The sequence below is a fragment of the Rhinopithecus bieti genome, unplaced genomic scaffold (genome assembly GCF_001698545.2).
Source record: "Rhinopithecus bieti isolate Rb0 unplaced genomic scaffold, ASM169854v2 scaffold_48450, whole genome shotgun sequence".
NCBI classification, from domain to species: domain Eukaryota; kingdom Metazoa; phylum Chordata; class Mammalia; order Primates; family Cercopithecidae; genus Rhinopithecus; species Rhinopithecus bieti.
This window is the reverse complement of record NW_016819072.1, coordinates 127,175-152,392: the sequence shown is the minus strand read 5'-3', so window position 1 is coordinate 152,392 and position 25,218 is coordinate 127,175. Positions and strand designations below refer to the sequence as shown.

The following is a 25,218-nucleotide window of genomic DNA, read 5'->3' as shown; positions in this document are numbered from 1 at the left end:
ATTAAAGAGTAGCTTTATTTTTATTAACAGCATTTCAGTGTTCAATGAAAGGAAAGTTTGAAAAACCCTACAATAAAGCCTTTCCTGTGAGAAGTCAATGTGGCAGACATATGATTCATAGGTGTTCATTTCTGGCCTCATCTTATAGCTCTAACCAATAATCCAACGGCAATACATATTTTTTTTCACAGCCCAGTTTCAAATGTTTTCCTTTGAGAGGTTTATCATAACCTTTGACCCAAATTCTGACCCCCCAACTCCCAGTATCTATAGATTCCCAAGCTGGGAAGTTCTCCAAAGACATTCTCAATATCAAAACACTTAAAGGAAAATATTTGTCAAGGACTTGGAGAACTCAAACCCTGAATTCAGTAATTCCACTTCTGGTATGTACATAAAGGAAATAAAACGAGCAAGACTATTCACTGCAGTGTGATTATTCTAGTGAAAGACTGTAAACAACCTAAAAGTTCCAGTATGAGGGCCTGGTTAAAGGAAATGTTCACAATATATTGAGAAAACAGAACACTAACATGAAAAATCTGAATGCTGGGAACAAAAACCCAACCTACATTATTCTCTATACTTTCGAAAAGTATTTCATGACTTAAGAAATCAAAATATAGCTGGGCACAGTGGCTCATGCCTGTAATCCCAGCACTTTGGGAGGCCAAGACAGGCAGATCACATGAGGTCAGGAGTTCGAGACCAGCCTGGCCAACATGGCAAAACCTCATCTCTACTAAAAATACAAAAATTAGCCAGGCATGGTGGCAGGCACTTGCAATCCCAGCTACTCGGGAGGTTGAGGCAGGAGAATCACTTGAACCCAGAAGGTGGAGTTTGCAACGAGCTGAGATGGCCCCATTGCACTCCAGCCTGGGCAACAGAGCAAGACTCCATCTCAAAANAATTTGTATATGGAAATATTTTATCTTCCAAATTTTCTATGCTAAGCAATATACTAATTATACCAAAAAACTTTCAAAAAGTAGAGCTGAAAGCATATTTTTACTATGATAAAGCTTATCAACCTACCTAAAACACTGAATTTCTGTACTTTTCGCTAGTATTTTCTCAACTCAGTATGCTGTTATTTCATCAGAAGTTCTGATCTTTATGGTCTTTATGAAGGAGAAAAATTATCTCTTATCTAAAAGTTGAATGATTTTTTGGGAAGGGTTAAAAAAAAAAAAGACAAGTCTTTCCAGAAGATGAAATAAAGGGCTCATTCTCTCAGTAGTAAAAAATTTAATTGCGAAAACTTGCTTTCATTCAATTCATATCCATTACTGAATTTAATAACCACTGTAATATATCTATTTTGCGTACACTTATGAGGGCTTTCAAATTTCAAATTAGGAATTAGCACATATAGAATGTGCTTTTCTTCCCAAATCATATTAACAACTGAAAGCCAGAAATTCAATTTGAATCATCAATAATGGGCACACGGTGGTCATTCAAATGCTATGGAAAGAACGAACAGGTCAGAAAGCAAAGAGTTTATGTAAAGAAATAAAACGGTGGATATGGTAGAACACTAAAATTATAAAAGAAACATATTTTTCAAATAAATGAACCAGAACCACAGCATATAGAGAATAGGTGAGAATCAGAGATGATGTCAAAACCTAAAAGAAACCATAAAATAGACAAATTATGTCACTAGCAAAGTGGAAAACTCTGAAGCCTAACCTGCAAACAAAGAAGTCAATAAGAAGCTGATTCACACTATCTACCGACAAACAGGAGGCTTCAGACAGATCACCCAGGTACTATCCCTCCTTAAGGTAGTGAGGAGTTGGGCTCAAAATCAGAAGGTTCATTGAAAGTCTACAAAACAGCCATCACATGCCCCGATTTCCTCCTCCACTCTTCACAACCAGACAACCATCCTTCAGTAATCCCTTCAAATGGATGCACCAATGCAGGTGAGAGGTGAGGGTAGGGGTGAAATGTCTTATTGAAAACAGAATTACATGAGCACAACAGTAAAAACCCAAGCTCCTTTTCTAAAATGAGTTCTCAAAACATGGCAGCCAGATACACATTCTCCTGGCAAGAGACTGGAGACTCTCAGGGAAACTGACTAGTCCGAGAGAAACAAACCTATGAGTATATGCTCTCCACCCCTCCTAAACACAAAAAAAGGCCTACTCTCTCCACCCTTCAAGAAGCCACACTTTTAGAGCTTCCAATTTAGTTTTTGGCCCTTCATTCTTAAATATGAATGGACAGCCACAAGACTACCAGACATCTGGGGAAAGCCTCAATAAAGAAAAGACAACAATGGTAACAAAATTTTTAAAACCATCATTAATATCCCTAAAGAGTACAGCATCTATGAAACAACACAAATATACTATAAAATAAGAATGAGAGGCTGGACGCACTTTGGGAGGCCGAGGAGCGTGGATCACTTGAGGTCAGGAGTTCAAGACCAGCCAGGCCAACAGGGTGAAACCCCCTCTTTACTAAAAATACAAAAACTAGCCAGATGTGTTGGTGGGCACCTGCAACCCCAGCTACTCAGGAGGCTGAGGCAGGAGATCACTTGAACTGGAGAGGCAGAGGTTGCAGTGAGCCGAGATCACGCCACTGCACTCCAGCCTGGGCGACAAAGTGAGACTCCATCTCAAAAAAAAAAGAAATTATAATGAGATCTATGAAATTTAAAATATGGATGGAAGTTAAAATTCAACAGAAGACTTGGAAGATAATACTGAAGAAATCTCTCAAAAAAACAAAACAAAACAGACTAAGGGATGGAAAATAGGGGGCAAGGGAGAGAAAATTAGAACCACCTAAGAGTTCCAATATTCAAAAAATACCAATTCCAAAAAAAGAACACAAAGTTGATAAGGATAAGACTATCAAAGAAACAAAGCATCAAAATTTTGACTCTGTTCAATGAGAGTCACTATGGACAAAATTAACAGGAAGGAGGACAGACTTAGAAAAGATATTTTCCAAGGCTGGTATCAACAGACTATTCAAATCTAACCTCCACAAGGAACTTCTGCAAATCAAAAAGGAAACGCAAAGTAAAACAAAGAACAAAACAATTATCAAAAATAACAATCAAAATGGATCCAAGAGATGCTCAAATTCACTAGTAATCAGAAAATGTAAACTGAAACAAAAAGATACTATTTTCCCTGCCCCTCCAACTTAAGGGATCCTCCCATGTCACAGCCTTAGTAACTGAGATTACAGGCACACACCATGGTGCCCAGCTGAGATTCCACTTTTATACCCATCAGACTGACAAAAACTAGAAAGCAGTGGGACGCAGTAGGTCATGCCTAGAATCCCAGCACTTTGGGAAGCCAAGGCGGGCAAATCGCCTGAGGTCAGGAGTTCAAAACCAGCCTGGCAAACTGGTGAAACCCCATCTCTACTAAAAATACAAAAATTAGCCAGGCAAGGTAGCGGGCCCCTGTAATCCCAGCTACTCGTGAGGCTGAGTCAGGAGAATGGCTTAAGCCCAGGAGGAGAAGGTTGTGGTGAGCCAAGATCACACCATCCCACCTGGGCGACTGAGCAAGACTCTGTATCCAAAAAAAAAAAAAAAAAAAGACAAAGATAAAACCAAGTAACGGCAAAGATGTGGGCAAAAAAGAACTCTCAACCACTAAGAAAAACACCTTTGCAAGTCTATATCACAATATCTAAACATACACACCTCGACTACATATTTCACAACGTTTTGTGTCCGGAATTGGTGGGTTCTTGGTCTCACTGATTCAAAAATGAAGCCGCGGACCCTCGCGGTGAGTGTTACAGTTCTTAAAGATGGTGTGTCCGGAGTTCATTACTTCAGACATTCAGATGTGTCTGGAGCTTCTTCCTTCTGGTGGGTTCTTGGTCTCCCTGTTAGGAGTGAAGCTGCAGACCTTCGTGGTGACTGTTACAGCTCTCAAAGGCAGCGCGTGTCTGGAGTTGTTCGTTCTTCCCGGTGGGTTCGTGGTCTTGCTAGCTTAAGGAGTGAAGCCGTAGACCTTTGCGGTGAGTGTTACAGCTCATAACGGCAGCGTGGACCCAAATAGTAAACAGCAGTAAGACTTACCACAAAAAACAAAAGAACAAAGCTTCCACAGTGTGGAAGGTGACCCAAGGGGGTTGCCACTGGCTGGCTCGGGCAGCCTGCTTTTATTCCCTTAACTGGCCCCACCCACATCCTCTTGATTGGTCCACTTTACAGAGAGCTGACTGGTCCGTTTTGACAGAGTGCTGATTGGTACGTTTACAATCCTTGAGCTAGACACAGTCACAGAGTGCTAGTTAGCTAGATACAGAGTACCAATTGGTGCGTTTACAAACCTTGAGCTAGACACAGAGCGCTGACTGGAGCATTTATAATCCTTGAGCTAGACACAGAGTCACAGAGGGCTAGTCCTCCAAATCTCCACTAAGTTAGCTGGATACAGAGTACCAATTGGTGTATTCACGAACCCTGAGCTAGACACAGAGTGCTGATTGGTGCACGTACGATCCTCCAGCTAGATACAAAAGTTCTCCAAGTCCCCGTCCAGTTCAGGAGCCCAGCTGGCTTCACCCAGTGGATCCTGCACCAGGGCTGCAGGTGAAGCTGCCCGCCAGCCCCCAGCCGGGCCTGCACTCTTCAGCCCTTGGGCTGTCGATGGGACCTGGCGCCAAGGAGCAGGGGGTGGCACACGTCCGGGAGGGTCAGCCTGCACGGGAGCCCACCGCAGTGGGAAGAGCTCAGAGACGGGGGGCTGCAGGTCCCAAGCCCTGCGCCGCTGGGAAACAGCCAAACCTGGCGAGAATTTGAGTGCAGCGCCGGCAGGCCGGCACTGCTGGGGGACCCGGCACAACCACTGCAGCTGCTGGCCCAGGTGCTAAGCCCCTCACTGCCCTGGGCCAACGATGCCGGCCAGCCGCTCAGTGTGCGGGGCCTGCTGAGCCCGCGCCCGCCGGAACTCACACTGGCCCGCGAGCGCAGCGCGCAGCCCCGGTTCCTGCCCGCGCAGCCCCGGTTCCCGCCGGCGCCTCTCTCTCCACACCTATCCCCAAGCAGAGGGAGGAGGCTCCGGCCTCAGCCAGCCCAGAGAGGGGCTCCCACGGTGCCGCGGCAGGCTGAAGGGCCCCTCAAGCGCCGCCAGAGTGGACGCTGAGGCCGAGGAGGCGCTGCGAGTGAGGGCTGTTAGCACTTTGTCACCTATCAGTTTCATATACAATCAAGGAATCTACCAACCACAATGTCATAGGAAGAGGTAACAGAAGTAGGGCTCAGAAATTTAAGAGAAAAATTTAAAGGACCTGTATGACCTGATGTGTGACAAGAACTGAGAAGCATAATTCATTCTAAAATTGTTTTTACCTAACGTCCAAATAATAACGAAAACTTCCCAGAACTAAAGGACAAGAACTCCCAGCTTATAAAGGTCCATGGAATGCCCTTAAACAAAAAAAGACCCATACCTAGACGTATCATCACGGAATTTCAAGGGTTAAAAATACCCTAAAAGCTTCTAGAGATTGGGGGTCAGTAAGGGAAGATCACATACAAATGAAGAATCAGATTGGCTTTGGATTTCAACAGTAACCCTGGAAGAAAGAAAACAATAGAACTATGACTTGCAAACTTCAAGTAAAAGTTACCTTCAGCTCAGAATTTTATACCCAAATTATTGATCAAATGTGAAGTCAGAATAAAATTTTTTTCAGTCACGTAAGATGTCAGAAAAGTTTTGTTTTGCATGTATCCTTTCTCAGAAAGCTACTAAAAAACGTACTCCAAGGAAGTAAATCAAGAAAGAAAATACAGGAAACAGTAAACGGGAACCAGTACTAGAGAGGGCAAATAATTTTAAGGATGATGAAAAGAGAAGTCCCAGGAAAACAACTATGAAATAGGCCTAGAAAGTAACCACTCCTAATTGCATTAAGAGGTTCCAGGTTAGCTGTCTCACGAAATGAAGCCAACAACAACAAAAAATACTAACTTCTAGAAAAACAAAAATTTACCAAGAGAAGAAATGATGTCATAGTACTCTACATGGGTCAGCTGTTAACATTTATATAGTTATAATATTGTAAACACTAAATATTGGTTTAATAAACACCTGTAACTATATTTGGAGGATGGTAGAGTCAGTGTGTGCATGTAGCAGGTGAGGTGAATATATATGTGAAACACTAAGGATCATCTTACTTAGAAGAAAGCCAATAATATCTATAATTGCTGTATCATGAAATAGCAATAAAAACAAGTCACTGTATTTGTAAATATGAAAGCAAACACAAGAAGAAACAGCTAGGAGAAAGAAAATGGTAGCTTCTCAAGTGCAGAGGCTGAGACAGGGAGCAGCTGCTTTTTCAGATATTCTAATTTTAAATTATTTTTTAATGTTGATAAAACAAGGAACTTGAACAATCTCATGATGGTTATATTAGATTTTCAGTATTATTTCATAGTGTTAAACAAACTACATCTAGTTTGTTTTGCCAAAGAGGCTGAACGGCTAAAACCAATCTTTAATGATCAATGTGAACACAGTACAAACAGCCCTGTTTGAATCCCAACCCCACTACTTTGTGAAGTAAGGCAAGTTACCCAATCACCTTGCACACGTAATCACCTCCTCAAAATGGTTTTGCAAGAACAATTAAGTGAAAGCAACTGATGCAGAACCTGACCCATTAACAGATGTTAGTATTTTCGGCAGGTCTTTCTAAGTTGGTTAGCTGCAAACACCTATTCTGACCGCAGGCTGCCTCACTGCTCACAGAGTATATAGAGACTCATGGACAACTCAGCACAAAACCCTCCTCACACTAGAAAATCAATCATGATGAGTAAGCAGACTTATCTTTGTATATGAAGGGCAGCATTACTGTTGTTATATGAAGGAGATTATCCCCATTATCCACATTCTGGATCACTGCCTGCTTTCAAGAACTGTCCCAATTAGTCTACAGCACTTGGACAGAACCATTTTCTCATGTTCTGTTTTGTAGATTTGTAACATCTTAAAAAAAAGAAAGAAACGTACATTCCCATAGTCTTCATCCCTACTCTTCCAATGTACAACCTCAAAATTTTCTAATGTCGGCCCTATCTGGTCTCCAGTTGGCCTGAGGCCATCTCCTGCTTACTGCAGTGAAAGAGAGAAATCAGCCCAAATCAGCTAACTTAACTGTTCACCACTTCCAATGTTTTCTTCCGTATTATGGCTAAATTCATGACACCATGCAAAGTACAAAGATACCTTAAAACAAAACAAGGAGTTATCTTTTATCACTAGGTCAGTCATCTTTACTTGCAAGACCAAATCAAACGTCTTAATTGATTTTATACACAGTGTTCATACATCTAAAAACAATCTGGCAGACTTAAAAGCACAGACTTAATAAATCATTAAAACTCTATTTTATCATTGATTCAACAAACACTGCTAAAACACTGAAGATGAAAACAATAGGATATAATCCTATTCTCAAATGGAAAAGGACCATCGAGAGCAACAGAGAATAAAGAAAATAATCCAGGAAACAACTGACAGCAATTCCAGATTACGTATAAAATAATTTTTAACATAGTTGAGACTAAAGAAAATTATAAAAATTGAACACAGCTCTGAGCCTCCTGACAGTCAAAAGTATGGAGAAACAGGATGGCTTACAAAACAATCTAATAACACCAGTCATTTGTTTAAAAAAAAAAAAAAGCTTAATACTGGGGTCTTAGGAAGAATTTGTCTAAGGTCTGTATTTTATAGGAACCAATAAATAAATTAGAAATTTCTTCATTAGATATAAATGAAGAAAATATGTTTTTCATGGCCCCTTTTGGTATGTATCAGTTCTAGATAAGATGTATATTAAATCATAGTTCTGTGAAGAAACTTGTATGAGAACCACTTTCTAAAGTAACATAATGCAGCCCGGCGTGGTGGCTCATGCCTGTAATCCTAGCACTTCAGAAGGCCGAGGAGGGCGGACTGCGTGAGCTCAGGGGTTCCAGACCAGCCTGGGCAAGACGGTGAAACCCCATCTACACTAAAATACAAAAAATTAGCCGGGTGTGGCTGTATGCGCCTGTAGTCCCAGCAGTCTCAGGCAGGAGTACTGCTTGAACCAAGGAGGCGGAGATTGCAGGGAGCCTGCAGGGAGCCGAGATAGCATCACTGCACTCCAGCCTGGGCAACAGAGCAAGTTCCCCCCGCCCCGAAAAAAAATAAAATAAAAAATAACATAATGCAAGAACAGTGATTTCAGGTGATACCTTTCTCATTTAGTTTATTCTAGGTTTTCATAAATGTATGTTTTGTTGCCCTACAGGACTGTAAACTCCTCAAGGCTTATGTTGTCTGCTTCCATTTCAACTGCCTTTTACTATTTAGTAGAGTGCTTTACAGTTGCTACTCAACTGTAACTGATAAAATGTTATGCAGTCAATATTTGTAGTATTAGCTTTCCCCGCTACACTATAAATTCCATGAGAACAGTGACAGTGAGTTTTGATCGCGACTATATCCCAAGTCTAGAAGATCACTCTATAAGTATTCGTTGATTGAACGGATTAAATAAAGAAAACACAACGAAAAAGTATGAAAGGAGAGAAATAATTTAAATGGCAGTAACTTTGGGTTCTAAGGTTGTTCTCAACAAGAGCTAGAAGACCTTAGGTAAATTACTTAACATTTGATTGTCAATGCTTTCATATGTAAAATAGAAAATTAACAGATATTTCAGATTTAAATGTTTTTAATATATATAAAGNAAGATCACTCTATAAGTATTCGTTGATTGAACGGATTAAATAAAGAAAACACAACGAAAAAGTATGAAAGGAGAGAAATAATTTAAATGGCAGTAACTTTGGGTTCTAAGGTTGTTCTCAACAAGAGCTAGAAGACCTTAGGTAAATTACTTAACATTTGATTGTCAATGCTTTCATATGTAAAATAGAAAAATTAACAGATATTTCAGATTTAAATGTTTTTAATATATATAAAGCATTTAACACAATACCTGAAAAAGACCTCAATAAATGTTAATGCCTTTACTTTCTCTTACATCTCATCTATCCATAAAACAGTGCCTTCCAGGAATATATTATTTCAGTAAAAATACAACAGAACTCATTCTTACTTTCCTTTGAAAAATTAAATTTTCATTTCTTTAATCTTTAAAAAGGAGGGAAAAATAACTTGTGGACTGCTTTCAAAATAGTACAAATGCAAAAGCTAGTTAAGAAAAAAACAATGTCGAGAATGAGCCTTGTTGGTGGCACCCGCCTGTAGTTCCAGGTAGTGGGGAGGATGCCTTGAGGCCAGGAGTTCCAGACCAGCCGGGGAAACAAAGCAAGACTCCATCTCTTAAGAAAAAAAAAAAAAAAACAGGAGAGGGGAAATCACCTTATCTACTAATAGAGATTTTTAAGCAACCGTTTATTTAAGGAAAAAAGGGTGAAATTCAAGTTAAGAATACTTGACAGTACTCGTTTCAGAAAAAAAAAAATACTCTTCATTGCTGGGTGTGGTTGCCCGAGACTAGTCCCAACTACTTGGGAGGCCAAGGCAGGAGGCCAGTTTGAGCTCAGGAGCTGGGAGTACAGCCTGGACAACATAGCGAGACCCCATCTCTTTAAAACACAAAAATTCGGCAATCGTTTGTTCCGAGTTGAAACCTTAAAAACGAAATATTTTGAACGCTTTCATTTAAAAGTGGAACACGACCCAATCCTAAAAACATTACTTCATGACGACTCCCTTGACTCCAGTCATCCTTCAGTTTTATCCTCCAGTTGTAAGCTTAATCTGATACCTCGCTGTTTCCCTCGCATCGCCACTTTAACACGCGGTGTGCAGACCAAGTTCTGTCATTCCTGTAATTACCACACCCCCGATCAGCCGCTCCAGGCCCCTGTTGTTATGACATCTGTAAACTGCAGCCGGTCGTCTCCACCTCCCCTCCCCCCGCCCCGCTTCCCCTACCTCCCTCCGGACCGCCGGCTCCGACCCGGGCTGTAACTTGTGAATTCCCAAGACGGTCCCTTCTTGCCAGGGTTAGAAATTTTACACGCCACCCCTGCTCCTTCCTGCCTCTGTCACAGCGCTCTGCACGGCCCACCCCCGCCTCCCGCCCGCCGCCCAGCCGCGGCGCAGGCTCCGCGCTCGCCTCCTCTCCGCCCGCTGCCTCGACACTCCGCAGTCCCCGGCGCCGCTTACAGCCCTGCCGCCGCGCCACGCCGCCCCACCCCGCCTCGACCGGCGTTCCCGATGGCGATCACACCAGGGCTCCCCACCCCCACCCTCTCCTCCGCCGGCCGCGCGGCCGTTAGGACAGCAGGGCCCGTGACGCACGGACGCGGAGCGAGCGTCCGGGCCCAGGCACCGCGGCTCGAAGCCCGGCCGGCGCCCGCCCTCGCCCCAGGGCCTCTCCCGAGTCCCTCCGGAACTGCCCGGATCTGCCGGCGGGAGGGGGAGGGGCCGGGGCCGCAAAGCCTCCGCACTCACCAGGCTCAAGGCAACCGATCCCGGTGCCACCGCTCAAGTGAGCCCTCGCTCGCCCGCCCGCCGTGCCGCTCCCGCACACAACCTCGAAGAGCTGGCCCGCGCCTCGGCGGTGCTCAGCAGGCCTCGCTCTCCGCCGCCGCGCACCGAGCAGCAAGACTCAGCTCAGCCGGCGTTCGCAGTGCGCCTGCGTGCGGGGGCCGGCCCGAGCGCCTAAGCGCGCCCCTCCGGCGCTTGCCGCAGAGTCTGCCGGGAGACGTAGTCCTGTAACGCTCTCTCGCCGCACGTTCCTGGCGGTTCTAGCCCAGCCTGTGAAGAGTCGGGGATCAGGGAGCGGAGAGGGAGGGTCTCGCTAAGAAGGAGGTTTGCAGACCATGACAAAGGTTGGAGAAAGTTATATGTACAAACCTGTCTTTGCTAAGCTCTTCCAGGGCGGATCGATGTTCACCTCTGTATAGCTTCTAACAAAGTAGGTAACTAATACGCGTTGATGGAATGAATGATGGAATGATTGAAGACTGAGGGAGTATTACAAAATTAGTAGGTCAGCGCCTCGTGTCTAAAGGGCTCACATGCAGCATGAATGCAAGAAGCTTCTGGACATTCCTTTTTTAGTTATCTCCCATCCCCTTTGCTTGATAATGTATGAGTAGTATCAAAAATAATTAAGTGCCGGGTGCAGTGGCTCACACCTGTAATCCCAGCACCTTGGGAGGCCTAGGCGGGTGGAATACTTGAGGCCAGGAGTTTGAGACTAGCCTGGGCAACATGGCGAAACCCCATCTCTACTAAAAATACAAAAATTAGCCAGGCGTAGTGACGGGCGCCTGAAGTCCCAGCTACTGTGGAGGCTGAGGTGGGAGAATCACCTGAGCCCGGGGTTGACGATGAGGCTGCAGTGAACCGAGATCGCGCCACTACACTCCAGCCTGGACAACCGGAGTGAGACCCTGCCTCAAAAATAATAATAATAATAATAATAATAATAATAATAATTAAGAAACTACATGAAACACAAATACTCGTTTTACTCTCAAGTGCTCTCAAACGAAAACTTGGAGCAAATGATTGTTAATGTTAAATTTGATGGAATTCTTTGGGGGAGCAAATGGAGTAGTGGCTTCAAAAGAAAAACTGAAGCCAGCCTAGCAGGGGTCACAGAATAGTAGATAGATTTAAAACATATGCCAAGAAGCAAGGTGAAAGAGATGAGGTAGATTAATACATTTATAAATGTCCCAGGGAAGAGAAGAGAGAGGACCACTCTACCTGAATCCTAGGTTATGCAATGTTCATTTGTCCTGGACTTACTCTGCTTCATCAGCATTCTCCCGCGATGTGTTTACTAAGATCAGAGTTGAGTTTGAGCAATGTGGCTGGGGAAAGGGAAGGTGTGTTCACCAGGAGAGACTTAAGGGCAAGTTTGCCTGACCACAGCTACAGTGAAGACAGATCACCTTATTCCAATAAGGAGGTAAGATTGATTATTCAGAGCTGGTCTTCAGATTTCGGGAAAACTAATTTATTTCCGGTTCACCCTTAATCCTAGCTAGTCCTTGATGTCCCATCCAAAAGTCTGGGGTATTTACTCTGGCCTCTTCTCTTTGGTGGGCCTTCTAAGGCCCATGAGACAACCATAAACTCTGCTCACTTTTTCAGCCACTGCTTTCAGAGTCAGCAATCACCTTAGCTTTGGAAAAATGATGACAAGTATCAGGCTCACCTCTGGTGGCTTCCTTTTTCTTCCAGATCTTGCACTCACAAATTCTCACTTCCTTGGTAGCTCTTCAGTACATTAACGTTTTTATATTTTGTTCAGTCGTTCTCTGTAGTGGAAAGGTTGATTGAAAACAACAGTAGGCCATTGCTGGAAGTTGAAGTCCTATGTATGTCACTTTTACAAAAGTGTTATCTTACTGTACATGATGTTTTATAAGCTAATGTCTCTCTGACAATATCATTTTATATTTTGAGAAATTTGAAATTATAGAACAGTATTTTTTGTTATCACAAACAGTGCTGCTATGAACATTCTTGTACATCTCTACTGTGTATAGGGAAACTGCTAGATCCTAGGACATTGCATCTTTAACCTTACTATATATATTAGGCAGAAATCTAAGATGGCCCCCATAATCTCTGGTCCCTGGTGTTGCCTATATAATCTCCACCCCTTGAGTGTAGGTGGGACCTTTGACTTACTTCTAGCCAACAGAATATGGCAAAGATGATAGGATGTCACTCCCATGATTCCTTTTCATTATATAAGACTGTCTTTCCAGACTGGAGCTAGAGATTCGCTGCTGGCCTTGAAGAAGCAAGCTGTCATGTTGTGAACTGCCTATGGAGAAGACCACATGGCAGGGAACTACAGATGGCTTCTAGAACTTGAGTGCAGCCTCCAGCTGACAACCAGTAAGAAGCCAGGGCCCTCAGTCATACAACTACAAGGAAATGAATTCTGCCAACACCCTGAGAGAGGTCAGCCTCCAGATGAGAAGACAGCCTGACTTACACCTTGATAGCAGTTTTGTGAGATCCCGAGCAAAGGAAACAGCTAAACTGTGCCTGGACTCCTGGTCCACAGAAACTGTGAGATGATAAATGTGTCTTAAGATACTATATTTATGGTAATTTATTATGCAATAGAAAACTAATATACTAGATATTGCTGGATTATTTCATAAAGTAATTGTACCAATTTGTACTCTATAAACGGTATATAAGATACTCTTCACTTGCTAACAGTTAGAAATGTCTGGCTTTTTACATTTTTTCCAATCTAACATATAAATTACTTGACCATAAAACATGAAAATAGATATTTACTTAGAATTGTGTATTCTGTTGTATTTCTTTTCTGTTGCATAAATGCAATTAAATAAAATAGCAGGCTGGGAACAGTGGCTCATGCCTGTAATCCCAGCACTTTTGGAGGCTGAGGCAGGAGGATCACTTGAACCCAGGAGTTCCAGACCAGCCTGGGCAACATAACAAGACCCCATCTCAACACACAAAAAAATTAGTCAGCCATGGTAAGTCGCACCTGTAGTCCCAGCTATTCAGGAGGCTGAGATGGGAGGATCACTTGACACCAGGAGTTTGAGCACACCACTGCACTTCAGTGTGGGTGACAGAACAAGACATTGTCTCTTTAAAAAAAAAAAAAAAAAGCAGCTAGTAGTAATAAATAGAGGGACTAACTGAGCAAATAATATGTGTGAGAAAAATACAACAAATTCATAAGATTTCTTTCCTCTGGTGTACCAATTTAGCTCTATTGCATATTTGAATTTTGTAGGCTATATTATATTCTTGAGAAAAATAAGTGTAAGAATTTTTTAAAGAATGTATACAATAGAACTAATGAAACAGGTATTACCTATGGCCTCTTCGAGGATTATCAGACAGTTTCAGAGAACCAGCAGGTTTATTTCTGTTTCATCATAAACCTTCTCTCCATTCTTACCTTCAATGTATTTCCAAATTGAAGCAGACCATGCTGTTTTGTTCCACACTTAAAGATATTTTATGGCAAGCCAACCTTTTAACATCTTTTCTGTGGCCAGCTTCAGTGATAACCACCTTATAGGCACGTGTTTAAGCAATCTATCTCCTTCCATTTCTGTAAAATCAAAAATTTTATTAAGTGCTTCTGTACATTTTGAGGAAATTGAAATGACCAAAAACTTTCGTTATCAAAGCCTCCATATCTCAGGTAGGCAAATCACAGCTCTCTTTTAGCATTGTTTAGCAGATGAGATCCTTTCATTTTATTTGGTAAGAAGTTAAGAGACTGAATAGAATTCATCAAAATTATCATTTACATCAAAAGCAAATAAATGAGCTAAGTCTAGTTTGTATTTGGCCAAGATATGATACTCTTCATTTTATGTTTCTGTGATTTTGTGAAAATCTTAATAGACATCAAGATGACAATTTGAAACTCCAGTTTTCAAGTCAAGTCACCTAAGAGCTAGAGGGAACACATTTTTTTTTTCTTTTTTTTTTTTTTTTTTTTGAGACGGAGTCTTGCTCTGTCACTGAGGCTGGAGTGCAGTGGCATGATCTCAGCTTACTGAAGCCTCCACCTCCCAGATTCAAGTGATTCTCCTGACTCAGCCTCCCAAGTAGTTGGGACTACAGGTGTGCACCACCACAACTGGCTAATATTTTTTGTATTTTTAGTAGGAACAGGGTTTTGCTATGTTGGCCAGGCTGGTCTCAAACTCCTGGCCTCAGGTGATCCACTCATTCGCCTTGGCCTCTCAAAGTGCTGGGATTACAGGCATAAGCCACCGCACCCGGCCCTCTTTTCTTTCTTATTTTGTTGGACAGGAACTCTAATTGATTGCTGATGAGTAGTAACAGGAAGCATTTATCGTCTCATTATTTCATGGGGAATCATTATAATGTTTAATCATGAAATACTTGTTTTGGTAGCTATCCTTTAAAGAATTGTCTATCAGGTGATTTTTCTCTATATATTGAAATGAGCACAACTTTTAACATATTTATATGGTGAGTTACACTAATTGATTTTGAAAGTTAAATTATCCTTGCATTTCTGAGGTAAACCCAAGTTGACTATGATTTACTTATTTACACAGAGCCAAATTATAATTGCTAATATTTTATTTAGAATTTGTACATCTACTTACATAATTTAATTCATCTATAATTTTTTTATCTTATACTGTTTTCTATTTTTTGGTATTAAGGTTATACTTGCCCTAAAAAAATTGTCGGGGAGTGTTCCCTCTATTTCTGTTCTCTGGAAGATTTTATTTAAGATTAGAATAATCTGTTCTTTGAATACGTTGTAGAATTCACTAATAAAGTCAAAATCATCTTAGCCTGCTGTATTTACCGGTTTGCTTAGTAGGTAAATTTTTAAATGCCAATTCAATTTATTTAATAGATATTAGAAAATTCAGGATTTCTAGTTCTTCAATCAATTTCGGTAAATTATATTTTTCTAAGAAAGTCTATATTTTGTCCAAATTTTGAATTTATTAGCACAAAACTGTTTCTAGTTACTACTTTTAGATCTCTAGTGTGTCTTGGTTACATTCTTCCATTATTCCTTTATTTGTACCTTTATTCTTCCTTTATTTGTACCTTTTCTTATATTTTCTTGATCAGTCTTACCAAAGGTTTGTCTGTTTCTTTAATCTTTACCAAAAAACAGCTATTCATTTTACTGTTCTCTGCATTGGATATTGTTTCTATTTCACTATTTTCTGTTTATATTTTCTTTCTTCAAGTTTGTTCTGATTTTCTTTTCTTACCTTAAGTTAGATGTCTGCCTGGCTCATTGATTTATTCCTTTATTTTTCTTAATATAACCTTTAAGCTTAGAAAGAATTTAAGCACTATTTTAGCTTTATGTCACAAGCTGTGGTAATATTATTTTCATTATCATTCAGTTCTAAATAGTTTCTATTTTGTTATGTTTTCAGGACCCATGGGATATTATTTTGAAGATTATATCTAATTTCCAAACAGATTTATTTTAAGCTATTTTTAAAATTGAATTATATGTTAATTGCATAATGGATGATGGCCAGACAACATAGACCAACTGAGAATGTCTTTAAAACTGTTGAATTTAGTGATTTCTTATCTAGGGTCTTTGGCAAAAGTAAATAAATAGAAAGAAAATTGTTAAATTTGGAATATGGTCAATATACATAACTGCTCAGTGTATTTAAGAATATTCAGTATATTTAATGTATTCTCTCATTGTTGTGTGAGGATTTCTATACATATAAATTAAATAAAAACTGTGTAACTCAATTCTATATTCTCACTAATTTTTTTTTTACTGGGTCATCTACAAATTACTGAGAGAGCTGTTAAATCATTAGGATAGTGGATTTGTCCACTTTGCCTATAATTCTGTCAGGTTTTGCTTTAAATAGTTTGAGTCTACGCTATTAAATGCATATGGGCTTAGTTTTATGTCTATTTCTGATGAATTAAACCTTTTGTTATTATCAGGTAGCTATTTTTATCCCTAATAATCCTTTTCAACTTAACATCTATTTTGCCTGATTTTATTTTATTTTATTTTATTTTTTGGAAACAGGACCTCAATTTGTTGCCCAGGCTGAAGTGGTGTGATTTCAGCTCACTGCAGCCTCCACTTCCTGGGCTCAAGTATTCCTCCTGCCTCAGCCTCCCAAGTGGCTGGGACTATAGGCACGTGTCACCATGCCTGGCTAATTTTTGTATTTTTTGTAGAGAGCAGGACTCACTATATTGCCCAGGCTGGTCTTGAACTCCTGGGCTCAAGTGATCCGCCATCGTTGGCCTCCCAAAGTGCTGGAATTACAGGCGTGAGCCACTGCACTCAGCCTATTTTGTCCAATTTTAATATAGCTGTACCAGCTTTCTTTTGGTTAGTGTTTGCTAATTACATTTTTTCCATTTTTTAATTTTTGATCTTGCTGTAGTTTAATGATTTTTGTTATGTCTCCTACAAACAATATGTAGTGTTTTAGAATACAATCTGTTAATCTGTGATTTACCTAGCAAGTTTAATCCAAATTACACATATTGTGATCACATATACATTTGGAATTATTTCTACCATTTCATATTGTTTAATCTTTCTTTCTTTCTTTTTGCTTTATTTTTCCTCCTTCCCTACTTTCCCTGACATTTTCTTTCTTCTTTTTTTTTTTTTTTTTTTGGTTTCCTGAGTTGGGGTCTCTGTCACCCAGGCTGGAGTGAAATAGTACAATCATGGCTCACTGCAGCCTCAAACTCCTGGGTTCATGCAATCCTCCCGCCTTCATCTGCTGGGTAGCTGGGACTAGAGCCACACACTACCACGACCAGCCCTGACTTTTTAAATTCAATTTTTTTTTGCCTACTATTTGGAAGTTACATGCTTTATTTCTCTTCTTTTAGTGGCTGCTGTTAATTGTCAATGTGCTTAATAAACTTAACATCTCCAATCTCCTCTTGCAAGGACTTATTTATTTCTTTAGAGATGAAGTCTTGCCATGTTGTCCAGGCTGAAGTGCAGTGGCTATTCACAGGTGCAATTATAGCACACTACAGTCTTGAACTCCTGATCTTAGGGGATCCCCTTGCCACAGCCTCCAGAGTAGCTGGGACTACAAGTGCCTACCATAGCACCTGGCCCAGTGTGAGGACTATTAAACATTTTAACTGTAGTCACCACTCTACCGTATTACATAGTTCATTTTCCAGTATTTTATTTCAGTCTTATTGCCAAAATTAGACATTTCTATATGTTGCTTTATAAAGACAATGGTCATCATGATGTGTCCATATTTACCGTTTCTTTGCTCAAATGCCTTCTTGCAGCTTAAAGTTTTCTTTGATTTCTCCCCTCATCCTGAAGTATTAATATATCCTTTAAATTTTAAGTTCTATAAGTGAAAGCCCATTGTTGGTAAACTCGGTTTTCGATGATCTGTGAAACAGTATGGCTCTGTATCTGCACCCAAATCTTATGTTGAATTGTAATCCCCAATGCTGGGGGAGGGAAGGTGTGTAGTACCAGCCGCTTCACTCTCTCCCTCTCTCTCTCCTGCTGCTACGTGAAGATGTGCTTGCTTCCCCTTCACCCTTCCACCATGTTTGTAAGTTGCCTGAGGCCTCCCTGGCCATGCCTCCTATACAGCCCGTGGAACTGTGAGTCAATTAAACCTCTTTTTTTTATAAATTACCTAGTCTCAGGTAGTAATTATTTACAGCAGTGTGAGAATGGACTAACACAATCTGTTAGTGTCTTTATTCAAAAATTATGGCAAAATGAAACTTCAGCTAATTGTAGAATTCTAGGCTAACAGTTAACTTCTCTCAGCCCTTTGGAAATATACTAACGTCTTCAGACTTTCATTGTTGCTATTGAAAAGTGTATTCATTTTTTTATGGCTGTCACAAATTACCATGACTTTACTGGATTGAAAGAGCACAAATTCATTGTTTCAAAGTTCTGTAGGTCAAAAGTCAGGAATGGATCTCACTGGGCTAAAATCAAGGTGTTGGTCAGCTGGCTTTATTCCTTTCTGAAGGTTCTTGAGTTTGTTCCTTGCTCATGCAAGTGTTGGAAGGATTCAGTTCCATGCAGGTAAAGGACTGAGGTATGTTTCCTCACTGGTTGTCAACTGGGAGCTACCCTTTACTCTTAGAAGCTCCTCTCTGATCCTTGCACATAGCCTCCTACATCTCAGGATCAAATTCTTCCCATGCTGCCATCTCTTTGACCCACCTAGTAAGCATTCTCTACTTTTAAAGACTTTCATGATTAGATTGGGCCCACCTGTGTGGGAATGACATCATTCTGCCAAACAAAGAAATGGGCTGTCAGTCTGTCTTTCCTTTGTAGATGATTTGGCTGTTCTCTTCAGCTGCTTTTAATATCTGGCTGTTTCTTTGTATGTATTTCTTCTTATTTACCCTTGTGAACACTGACTCTCCTCCATTCTCTTTTAAAATTCCTATTAAGCACAAACTAGATCTTTCTTCACTCTTTCTCTCTTTCTTTTCTTAACAGGGTCTTGCTCTGTCACCCAGGCTGTAGTGCAGTTGCTCCATCATGACTCACTGCAGCCTCAAATGCTTGGACTCAAGCAATCCTTCAGGTAATTTGTGTGTGTGTGTGTGTCTATGTGTGTGTCTGTCTCTCTCTCTGTGTGTGTGTGTGTGTGTGTAGATGGGGGTTGCACTATGTTGCCCAGGCTGGTCTCAAACTCCTGGCCTCAAGTGATCCTCTCACTTTGGCCTCCCAAAGTGTTGGGATTATAAGAGTGAGCCATAGCACCTGGCCAGCTAGGTCTTTCATATCTGTCCTCTCACTCTCAGCTCAGCTGTGCACCACAGGCCTCAAGCATGTGTGGACACTTCAGCATCCATGTCCAAGCCTCATACATACAAATGGTCATCCATTGGCTATTCTTGATGCAGACTCTGGTACAGTCCACACTCAGGAGGAGGGATGCAAGAAAGAGACCCAATCAAGCCCTGGAAGTAGACTCAGAGCTGTTAGGGCAGGAAATTTGGGGGCTCCGCTTTCCTAGTGGGTGATTTAGGAATGAAAAGTGCAGGGTCCAGATGAATCCAATCTCTTAGCCCTGTGGAGTCCTCACCTTGTGAGCATGTGCACAACTGCAGGAGGGCTAGAATGAGACCCTCTTAAGTAAGGAGCCTAAGGCAGGGGGCCTCTCAATCCAGGGGTAAAGGCAGATCGCCTCTTACTCAGATCCAAGGGCAGTGCCATATGAGACAACAATCACACTTCTTTCAACAGGGAGAATGCTAGTAAGGTAAGGCAAGGAAGAGGAGGAAGTGTTCTGTGCCAGGGGTTGAGGATGTGAGGTCAGGAAAGTTTGGAAGTACAGAGAAATATGGATTTAAAAGTAGCCAAGAGATGCATGGTGAAATTAGCTGGCCTCTACATTGCAAGTAGAACTCTGTAGTCAACTTTGGGCATAGTTACAGCAGATTCAGCCTTTATAAGGGCTATTCTCTCTACCTAAACAACTCTTCTGACTGCTCCTGATTTGCTACATCCCTTATGTTCTCAGCTTGAATTTCACTTGCTTTAGGAGGCCTTGCCCCAAGCCCCTGATTAATGTATCCCTCTCCCTTTTAAATTTTTCCACAGAGTCTGTACTTCTGTTTTTGTTATATCTAATCACACTTGTTAAGTTGTCCATGGCTGCCTTTTTGATTATTCAGGCTAAAAGGTTTGTGAAGACATTTGTCTTGTCCGACATCATATCCCAGGACCCACAAAGTGGCTGAAATGCATCTGGTGGTCAATATATATTTGGTGCATTGATAATATGTCCTCATGGTGTTTGAGTGGCATTACTTGATATAGCTGAATCCAAACAGAGTATCAGCTTTTTTATGTCCTTCCACTTCAAATTGTTTCATTTTACACATAATTTTTCAGAGCCAGTTAATCAGACAAAGATGATTTATTTTCATATCTAAAACACTTTATAATATTCTCTGGAAAATCTAAAATCATGCTGTTTTCCTAATATTCTTATACTGTCATCATCTTAGAAAATAAAAGGCCTGGGTTATATACTAGAAAAGTTTCTTCATTGTATGCAAAATATTTATCTCCTCTAGTAAAGGAGATTAAAGAACAACTTCAAGAGGAAGGAATGTCCTGAAAGTTTTTCATTTGGTATCTACCTACCCCAACCCCAAGACATAAAGACAGATAAAGGCACTAAGATGCCAGTATGTGGCTAGGCCTTTCAATAACCCAGTCAGTCCATGCAGATAACCCATGGGATATATTCAAGCCACTCTCTGAGCCATCGATGGTCATTATTTGGTTAGTTCACCCAAGGTAAGGGCGTACCAGCTGTTAAAATGATGTAGAGATTAATCAACGGGGCTGCCACTTGTTAATCCCCTCCAAGGATGCTGTGCAAAGGGTCTCACTGGTCCTAATGAGTCATCTTGTGACTGTACATAATCCTGGGTGCATATCCACAAATACTGAGGTATAGCCTGCATACCACTAAAAATAACAAAGGTTTCAGGGCTGGAGACATTGTCAACCACACTGTCATAACCATCTACAGCTCCAGGACTCAGTGGTGGGGGAACAATATTTAACGGATGTCCCTGGCAAAAGGAGCCTGTGAGTACTTCAGCCTCGAACACATAGATCAGCTTATCTGCAGCAGAGATTGTCTTGGCCTTCTCTGCCAGGTTTTTGAGGTTCTTGGTGAAGTATATGCCAGCTCCGTATTTTGGGTCTGATAAAGGAAAAATAAATAAAAAGATATTATAATCTGGTAAATGATATTGCTGATTTGGGTGCTAACATCTATTCTCTCTCTAGTCTTCCAAATAATCACTTCCTCCTGGTTCTGAGTTCCTGTGTCTATAGCAAAGGCACTAATAATTGTTCCTTGAAACAAATTATCACTGACATCATCAACATAAAAATAACTTGCATCCAAATATGCCATTAGGGCCGGGTGCGGTGGCTCACTCCTGTAATCCCTGCACTTTGGGAGGCTGAGGCGGGTGGATCACCTGAGGTCAGAAGCCTGGCCAACATGATGATACCCTGTCCCTACTAAAAACACAAAAATTGAGCTGGGCGTGGTGGCAGGCACCTGTAATCCCAGCTACTCAGGAGGCTGAGGCAGGAGAATCACTTGAACCCAGGAGTCAGAGGTTGCAGTGAGCCAAGATTGCACCACTGCACTCCAACCTGGGCAATAAGAGTGAAACTCTGTCTCAAAAACAAAAACAAAAGCAAAACAAACAAACAAACAAACATTAGTGTTCATAAAGAAGTTAATGATTTTCAAAGTATTGCACATTGATTAGATTAAATTATCTGTGATTTGGGTAGTAACTCCATGTAAAAGACAAAGATCTGAGATTCAAAGAACTTAGATTCAAGTCAGTATTATCAACTAAGTAGCTGACAGAGTATAACAAAAGAAGGTTCTGTTTCCCTTAGAACATTGTCTGACTTCTACATGCTACAAATAGGGATATTTCCAGAACTCTCAAGAAGATGGTTTGAAAATAGCATCTAATAAGAGAAGACAGAGTGCCTCCTAACCTCATGAACAGCATTACAAGAAAAATATGTCACCTGGAACTGGTGGCACACACCTGTAATCCCAACACTTTGGGAGGTCAAAGTGGGTGGATCGCGTGAGCCCAGCGTGGGCAACATGGCAAAACCCCATCTCTACAAAAAATACAAAAAGTAACCAGGCATGGTGGTGCACACCTATAATTGTAGCTACTCAAGAGGCTGAGGTGGGAGGACTGATTGAACTCAGGAGGTTGAGGCTGCAGTGAGCTGTGACTGTGCCACTGCCCTCCAACCTGGGTGACAAAGCAAGACCCTGTCTCAAAACAAAAAAAAAAAAAGAGGAAAAATATGTCAAGGGGAATGTGGAGTATATAAAATATTCGTGTGCATACTTCATTGTTTAGGAAAAGCACTCCTGGATTTGGAAGGACAGAGGCATTCTGGTCACCAGGAGGGTACTGTGTACTCTCCATGGGTTGGCACAATACCTCATGAAGAATCTCCAAGCATGTTATCTAGGTCCATGCTCACCAGGCAACTTTCCACCCATCAGGCACTCTGGGGACTGTGATATTAAGGAAGAAATGCCCTATTCCGACCACTAGAAATGAGTACTCTTCATTCTGACACATTGCCTGTGATCTGTATTATCTTCTTTGGAGTATTAAAAACACTCGGGAGGCTGAGGGCCAAATTCTGGACCTCAAAGGAATCCCTGTTCAATGCCCTTTCTGACCTCACTTAGAGGGAAAAAAAATTATACCTTCTTTGATGCCATATTATCCTTCCTTCCTTTCCTTTTTTCCTTTCATTTCCTCCCTCTCTTTCTTTAAGTGGGACATAACCAAACACTTTTAGGCTCAAGAGCAGCACTGAACAATAGAAACATACTACGAGTCACGCATGTCATTTAAAACTTGCAGGCTGAGTGGCTCATGTCTGTTATCCCAGCACTTTGGGAGGCCAAGGCAGAAGGATTGGTGGAGGTCAGGAGTTTGAGACCAGCCTGGGCAACACAGTGAGACCTAATCTCTACCAAAAATAAAAAAAATTAGTCAGGTATTGTGGCACTCACCTGGAGTCCCAGCTACTCTAGTAGCCACATTTTAAAACCGTAAAAAAAGGGTGAAATTCACATTTTTATTTAAGCCATTTAAGATGTTATTTTAACATGTAATCTATATTTTAAAAAGTATTAGATATTTTACATTCTTTTGTAGGAGGTCTTTGAAATCCGGTGTGTATTTTATACTTATAGCATCTTTCAATTTAGACCAGACACATTTCAAGTGCTCAATAGCTACATACATAGCTCAATACGGTAGCTAGCGGCTACCGTATTGAACAGTGCAGCTCTGGAAATTTAAAAGTGAGTAAGACATGATCCATATTCTCAGTATTTCACAAAGGGAAGTCTCTGCATGTAAACAGATTAAATATAGTACGATTTATGTGGCAAGGTAATATTTTGAGATAAAAATCAAAGATTTTCTTTCCCAGAAGTTTCTTCTTGCTCTTTGTTCTTCCACCTATTGAGTCCTTGCTACTTCTTATTAAGGATGAAAAAGATAAAGTTGAAAACAAAGTCTATATGTAAATATATGTATAGTTTTTTGAGAACTGCCTGCTGGGTGCAGTGGCTCACATCTGTAATTCCAGCACTTCAGGAAGCCGAGGCAGGCAGATCCCGGGGTCAGGAGTTCCAGACCAGCCTGGCCAACATGGTGAAACACCATATAATTATAATATAATAATATTAAATATTATATATACTAAATATATATAGATAATATTTTTTTATGTTAATAATAAAAATTTTATATAAATACTATATATAAAATATAGTTACATTATATATTAATGTACTATAATTTATAATATATATAATAATTAATAAATTCAGCAGAAGAGCATATAGCTCTTGAAATTCTGGCTTTCAGAGTTAGCTTTTCTGAGAGGAAGAGGGCTTTTGAACCAAAAGCTAAAAACCAGAAGGATTCAGAGCATGGAATTTTTTACCATAAATGACAGAGCAGACAGTAATACAACATATTCTAAGAACATTTTTCTCATTTCAAGACAAATGAAAGTTCTTTCTTCCAGCTGGTGGGAAGAGAAGTATCAGAGGTGATGTGACTAGAGCTCTTGGGGGAGCTTGGGAAAGGGCTCCCTTTACTACCCCCACTCCCTTGAGAGCCCTGGGAGTCAAGAGGGGGCAGAACAATGGAAGTCTCAGAATAAGAACAATTGGAGGGACTCACAGAGCAGACAGACCCTGGCCTGACTCTGGTGGGTGCAGTCCCTCATCCAGCCTCATCACCTGAGTGGAGAGTAGCAATGGCTGGAGAAGTCTCTGGAGCAGGTGAGGACCACTACCCAAGACCCTGCACTCAGCTTGGAGGATGAACATACTCAAAAATTTCCTGTGTGGCAGGAGGAACACAGACATGGCCTGGAAAGGAATTTCTTCAGCATGGAAAAGACATAGAGTGGCCTCTGCAGACACTGAGTGTAAAAGGCACAGGAGAGTGCTAATGACTAAAGCTCAGGTGGTTTATCAAGCAGAGGACAATGGGAGCCATAAGCCAGACAACCCTCCTCACATTGCCTCTCCCAGCATAGAGAAAAGAGGAGAAAAGGGGCAAACATTGCAGGAACTGAGTTTCAATCTTGAAGGGACTATGAAAACTCTGAAAATGACTGAGTTCACCTTGAACTGTCAAGATTCAAATTTTCCACATCTGTGGACATGGGGAACAGGACAGTTGGGTAAAGTTCCATTATAGAGCCATAAAGGAAATGAGTTCTATGCCTGAGTTTCATAGGAAAATAGATGTTAGTACTAATTAAAGTTGTAGATGTCATAACAAAGGAATGGAGGTATGCAGGAGCACAGAGGAGGAAGATACTTACTAGGCCTGCAGGCCTGCAGGAAAGATGCCAACCAGGAGATGCCATTTGTACTATGTCTTGAAGAAAGAATAGGGGTTTGTAGTACTAAAAAGGGCAAGGAGGGAAGTCATTCCACAGACAACAGGAGAGAGGCATGAAGTATACAGCATGTTTAGGGAACTCTAAAAAGTTATGGCTGGAGTCTTGAGGAACATAGTGGGTGATGACTGCTGAAATGATGTGGGAGCTAGGGCCTTATATTCTCTGCTA

General features: G+C 41.1%; 1 protein-coding gene and 1 long non-coding RNA gene across 4 annotated transcripts in view; one reads left to right on the top strand and one right to left on the bottom strand.

The window, feature by feature from the left end:
• The window catches only part of KPNA1 (karyopherin subunit alpha 1), a 101,788-nt gene extending 87,605 nt beyond the window's left edge, over positions 1-14,183 (bottom strand). The window contains exons 1-2 of one of the 3 annotated variants that reach the window (XM_017858199.1): positions 13,957-14,183; positions 12,211-12,313 (exon numbers count right to left, since the gene is read on the bottom strand). The gene's annotated coding sequence lies outside the window, so the exon portion shown is untranslated. Of the gene's footprint in view, positions 1-10,202; positions 10,273-10,490; positions 10,719-12,210; positions 12,314-13,956 lie in introns of those variants that run through there. The other 2 variants (XM_017858197.1, XM_017858198.1) reach the window with 2 other exon arrangements.
• LOC108519293 (uncharacterized) lies at positions 10,752-13,376 on the top strand. The gene is made up of 3 exons (XR_001882597.1): positions 10,752-10,956; positions 11,730-11,961; positions 12,770-13,376. It is a non-coding gene; the product is annotated as an uncharacterized LOC108519293 (long non-coding RNA).
• Positions 14,184-25,218: the final 11,035 nt, after the last annotated feature.